Source organism: Myodes glareolus, chromosome 11 (genome assembly GCF_982192425.1).
Source record: "Myodes glareolus chromosome 11, mMyoGla1.1, whole genome shotgun sequence".
NCBI lineage: Eukaryota > Metazoa > Chordata > Mammalia > Rodentia > Cricetidae > Myodes > Myodes glareolus.
Window position 1 is genome coordinate 35,891,657 of NC_142036.1, and position 6,369 is coordinate 35,898,025.

The window sequence follows — 6,369 nt, forward strand, 5'->3', positions numbered from 1 at the left end:
TTTTACCTCCCAAAGCCAGCAACTTTTTCCCTTCCCTCCTTTGGCAGGGTAGCCTGGACTACATGTGGTAAGAGCCTCCCTTAAGTTCTAGGGGGTCAGCCATGCTGCCGGTAGCACTGGGACTTTGGGAGGGTCCATCCTTCTGCAGTGCACCTGGTCCAAAACTTAATTTGAAGTTTGACCTTTTTGGTTTAATAATTTTGATTCTTCTGGCCATCTTTCTCCCTAAACACGCTAAACTTCAATTGAAGTTGCTGAAGGCCACAGAGGGAAGGAACACAGCTGGGAGAATTCTGGCTTGCTGTTTTTCCCCCTGGCTGAGGTCATATTATTCCCCTGACCAGTGTCTGACTTGACGGTTGGAAACCAATTGGTTATATAACGTTTTCTGTACCCAGTTTCCCAGAACTAACTTTATTCTTAGTATAGCTTATTGATGTTCCCAGCGGAGAGATAAAGCTAATAGCATAGTAAAGCAGTATGTGATATCGTTTAAAGGTTGCTCATGTAGAAGGTATATATCCACTTAAGAAGCCTTTCTTCCTTGTGCCTATGGTAGATGTGGGCTTATATTTTAAATCCCAACTCAGTGATGTGGCTTGTATTCACAACACATTTCATTGAAGGGTAGGAAAACCGCTTGTATGAGAAGCATTTTCATTCTAGTCTGTCGTAATTGGGACCAAATTTTTACAAATAAGATGGTCTGTTTACTAAGCAAAGCCATTTCCACTTCTGTTGTTTTCCTCAGGACTTGGGTGCACACTATAAACGCAAGTATACATCGAATGACAGCCAGGAATGTGAATGAACACTGAGTCAAATTCCTTTTTGAAAATTCTGATGCCCCCCCCAAGCAAATTATCCCAATATTTTCTCCCCATTTTAGACAAAATAAACAAAGTTTGTGATTTTCACGGCCTTCAAATGAGGAAGCGGTTCTCACGAAAGCAGCTGGCTTTCTTGGCTCGAAACTAAAGCACAAGCCGTAAGCTGGAAAGCAAATCGAAGCATTTGTATATAAAGGCATTCCACCCTCCAACGTATGATATAAAAATAGTTACCTCTTTCAACTTTTAACTCCTCAAATATTTAGCAACAGAAAAATAACTTATTTTTATTTGAGGAAAGATATCTAGACCATGGAAGATCTCACTTAGTCTCTTTTTCATATAAACACAACACATGTAACTGAAGGGTCGGGAAAAAAATGCTTATATGAGAAGCAGGGCTTCAGATTCCAAGCCCCCAGATGCATTCATCGAAGAGGTCACCCTTGCTTTTGATGAGAAGCAAAGCAATCCAGTCTGTACTGTCTGGACAAACCAGCTCCACCCTCCCTCCAACACAGCCTCCCTCCTGCCCCACCTTAACTGCTGTTACATTTATGTCCATGTCTCACCTGAATCCACTCCCAACATGTGTCTTTGTACTTTCCCAAGCCAGTTGGCCTCCAGTGTCTCCTAGCCATGCAGTTCACATGGATAAACTGGCTGGTGGGGGTGGGGAAAGATGACGGGTATAGCACCTCAGTTCTTTCTAGTCAGTATGCATATATGCCATATGCATATATGTAGAAATGAGAGGTTCATGTCAGGGGTCTCTTTTTCAATTGCTTCTCTGCCTCATTTTTGGAGACAGGTTTCTTATTTAGCCTGAAACTCATTGATGCTGCTAGCCTGGCTGGCCAGCAAAGCCTCGAGATTTGCCTGGCTACTGCCCCAGTCCTGGCCTTACAGGTTGCTGGGATCAAAGTAAAGGCCTCATATGTTCAAGATCTTCTGAGACCCCCACCCCTAGAAAAGTCTTTGTTTGTTTAACCACACAATTTTTAGTCCTCCTGTGGTTGAAATCCTAGGAGTGCTGTAGCTGGCAATCTTTTCTTCCCTTGCATAGCTCTCCATAGGCTAACTGCAAAGAGCCTGTGAATATAAAGTTTCCACCTTTAATTTTGTTCAACTGCCATACCCTACAATTGCTGCTGTTTTCCCCTCATTATATACAGCCATTTTCACATTGTATTTATTTGTACATCAAGTCTCTGTGAGCCTATTTATATTGCTTTCTTTGCCTTATAGCAAAAAGGAACAGGTCCAAAATATGGGAAGAGCTGCAGATGAGATTTAAAATTTTAATTTTGAAATCGATGCCCTCTGTAAATTTTTCCCTTTCTCTGATCATCCTGCATAACTCTTACTCAGTGTTCTCCCTAGGGTGGTGGTAATACCCATTTGCCCATGTTTGCTGAGCACTTCGCGGCGTAAGGCACTGAAGGATGTCAGGAATGCTGTAAAATGAGATCAACAGAGGTGGCTGGGTTGCCTTCAACAACACATTTTGAACTGTTTGTTGGTCAGGAAGAAAACTGTCTCTGAGGAAGGCTGTGGGGGTGCAGAGCTTTGTGAGGAGCCCCGTTGAGCTGTATGCACGCTGTAAAGTTAGTATCTGCTCAATACTGCACTAATCTGTAATAGTATTTCTATACCTCTTGCTGGCAGCTCGGATATGGATGCAAATGGCCTTCTTCCTAGTAGTTTTTTGTCTGGGTGTCTCATGCCTGTCTGTCACTTTGGATTTTTGTTTTATTTATGCTGCCATTAATCCCACTGGGAATGAAGGTACACGCTTGATTTATGACTGAGCATTTTCAGAACTTCCCATCGCAATGAACCTCAAGATGTCAGTCACCAGAAGCTGAGCAGCCATAGTGGCAAAGCCATCCACCAAGGTGGCTTTGAAAGGGTGGGTGTTAAAAGAGATTTGGAGCAATCGGGGAGGTTTTTTTTGTTTTGTTTTGTTTGCCTTTTTTTCCCCCTCCCGTCTATGTAGATGTATCGATTCTAAGATTCTAATAAGGTACTTCCTGCCTAGAGTCACAGGCAAAGGAGACTCCGCCCAACAGCTGCAGACTGGAGAGACCTCACATTGCTGGCCAAGGTTCATTCGGTGCTTTGCCTGCGACCACAGCCAATAAAGCCAGTCAGTGTGTGCGGTGGAAAGAGTTTCCCATTTTTTTCCATTGGAGAAGGCTTTTGTGAGGTTAGTTTGACTGTTCTGAATTAACAGTGGTCAGTGTTTTAATTTTAGCTCCATGTAGTAAGCCTGCTGATTAGATTCCACTGAGGGCAATCATAGTTTGGTGAGGACAATACATATCCTTAAAGCATGTGTTCTCAAAGTGTGGCCACAAAACTAGCAATAGCCTATCACCTTGGAACCTGCTAGAACTAGGAACTCTGACTATCCTTACATCTACTGACTGGGGCCCTTTGGAGGCAGAGCCAGCAGCCAGTACTGTGCTAAATCCTGTGCTAAATACTGTGTTGGGTGGTTGGTTTCAAGAACTACACTTTAATATTCATTTGATGTTAACCTTCCTGGTCTTTTTTCTCAGGCAATGTACAAAATTATTATTTAACATTGGTTCCCAGTATTCCATATTGCCACCGGGAGTCCCAGCTCTGACTCCAGTTCTGAAGTTCTCAGAGTGAGGGACCTAAGGCAGCTTTCAAGGATGCCCAACTTCACCTGCTTCTCCTAGTTGATTTCTATTAGCCAGGACTCCGTCTTCTAATTAGAAACCATCACTAAAGCACCCACTTAAGACAGGACCTATACTGTAAGGCTCACTATTATTTGAATCATGCTCTCTGGTTACTTAAGGGGTGTAATTATTTATATAGTGCTTTCAAAATGAAACTTCAAGGCTTAAAAAACGCATATGATTCTACTTCCCATCCTCTGCCAGAGTTTGGTGATGAATGGGGTCTTATGTCAGAAAGTACATACTGTTGCTTGGGACTTGCCCTTTCACCTGAAAAAAAAATCACTTTTTCCACAATTTGGTTAATTATATTCACTTCCAATTGTGAAGCTATTGTTTACTAAGTCTTGTTTACTTGGCTAAAAGAATCTTCAATATACATTACCACTCAAACTTTTAATTTTTAAGAATTTCAAATTTTAAGCACTTGATACATGTATAAAGTCGATTAGTGAGTGTATATGGTTGAATATGCATATGTTCTAGGAGCTGTAACTCCTTGAATATACTAAACTTTCACCGCCTGTCAACATTATCCTGTGCAGCCTTCTTGTCTGAAATGCACATACAATGAGCTTTTTGAAAGAAAGCACCTGAAAGTTCTCATCACATGAAAGCCAATCAGAGGGAAGAAAGCTAAGTCCCTGAACTCATCATCGATCCTATCATTGACGTTTCGAAGGCAGATGCCGCATAGGTTGGATGGAACTATACAATCTCCAAATTAATGTTCTTGTTTCAGTGTGTTGCTTTTGGGCAACCTTTACATTCCAAAAGGTATGACCTGATATGTTTGAAATAATTTTCCATCCGGGGGTACCGTGTGAAGATTAGGGTTCCATTCTCCATGCTATTGCTGGATATGGGCTGAGCTAGCTTTTTGTAGACAGCTCCCATGTGAGAGCAGGCCAGTTCAGAGTCCCTGAGCTCCACATGTCCTGCAAAACAGCTGCCGCGAGTCTGCTGTTGCGTCAAGAGCTTTGCTTCTGAACTTGAACCATGTGTTGTGCATTCCTTAGACCAATGCCCATGGTTTAAGTCCATTGTTCTCTCTCTTTAATTTTGCCCCCAAGGGACTGACAATGGGATGTACGGTCACAGATTCTGGGACCACAGACCAGTTACAGAAAACCTTTCCCATGCATGTTCATGCAAGTAAATGATCATGCTCAATGTTTACTCCCCTTAAATATTTAGTGTTTATTACTCTTCTCTAAGGGTGACTGCAAATGAATTAGAAACAGAACACCCAAGAGAGAATAAGTTAACATCCTGTGGGGAATGCAGCCATTCTGTTGAAAAACTTAAATGTGTGGAGGATCTGTGTGTTCTGCAACATGGCAGGCATTTGAAATCTCCCAGCTTTCCTAGTGTGATAACTGTTGCCCACTAACATGGTAAGTACCAGAGTAGAATCCATGTTCATCCCAACTCATCTCAATGCTGTGATCTTGTACATGCCTGATCAGTTTAGCAAAAGAAACACCCCCGCCTTTCTGTACCGAATAATAACTTAACCTATTACCAGCACCATCGTGGAAGTTTATTTAAGTTACCCACTATTTGGATGAAGAGCCAATTATAAAATTTATAATCCAAGTAGAGTCTGGAAAAGTCAGACCAAAGTAAATTATCATCACCTTAATATCTACAGTGTGTTTTACAATTGTTAGCCAGAAGCCATATACAAATCTAGTTAATTAGAAACATGATTAGAATATTAACTGTTTTCTCATCTGTTTCAGTAAATATTGTGTCCACTGTTAGAACCTTGAGAGCAGCGTAGGAAGCTTCCAAATGCAGCCAATGGCATCTAACCATAGCTCACTCATTGCAGTAGGCGTAGGCATGATAAATATGGAGCTCAGTCTACATCACAGGGTGCCTCACTGGACCCTTTGATATTTGGGGTCTGTTTCTGCCTAATGAAGTAGCTGGTGTAGGCCAAGTGTTCAAAACATATTTTTTAATTGGACCGACCGCACCCACACTTTTCTACCTTTCCCACATACAGTCAATAAAAGTGTTTACTAACCCATCTGGAAAGGCAATTCACGACTTCAATACTGAGGAGAACCAGTGGCCCTACTGCTTTCATTTAATTCAGACTACAGTGCTGTTCTTACAATGTCAGCCTGAGGTTTAAAACATACATTGAGTGCCATGAATGTCATGGAAACTGCCAATCAGTTAATAATTCCACATCACTATTATTAACTGTTGATAAATGTCCTGAACATGAAATATTCTGCTTTCTCCATAATGCTTGTCAGTAAAATATGTGTGGTCCTGGAGCGGGAGAATTGTCTGTATTCTGTCAATCATGTAGAAATGATGCAATGAGAACAGGAGAATTCTGGGAAAGAGGAAGCTGATTCCTCCCACTCCTGCCCAGATCATCAAAGCAGCAGGATGTGATCTGCCCCACTGAAAGAAGTACTGAGCCATATGGCAAACATACATCAGAAAAATAGGTTAATCAAGATGTGAGAGTTAGTTAATAAGAAGGTAGAGCTAATGGGCCAATCAGTTTATAATTTATGGAGACCTCTGTGTAATTTTCTTTTTTTTTAGTAATTAATTTATTTGTTTATAAAAATTTCCACTTCCTCCCCTCCTCCCCCTACCCTCCCATTCTCCCCACTCCCTCTCCTCCTCCCCCCCACTCCCACCCCTCCTTTCTCACCAGTCCTAAGAGCAGTCAGGGTTTCCTGCCCTGTGGGAAGTTCAAGTTCCTCCCCTCTCCCTCCAGGTCTAGGAAGGTGAGCATCCAAACAGACTAGGATCCCAGAAAGCTAGTACATGCAGACAAAACAAGACCCAGT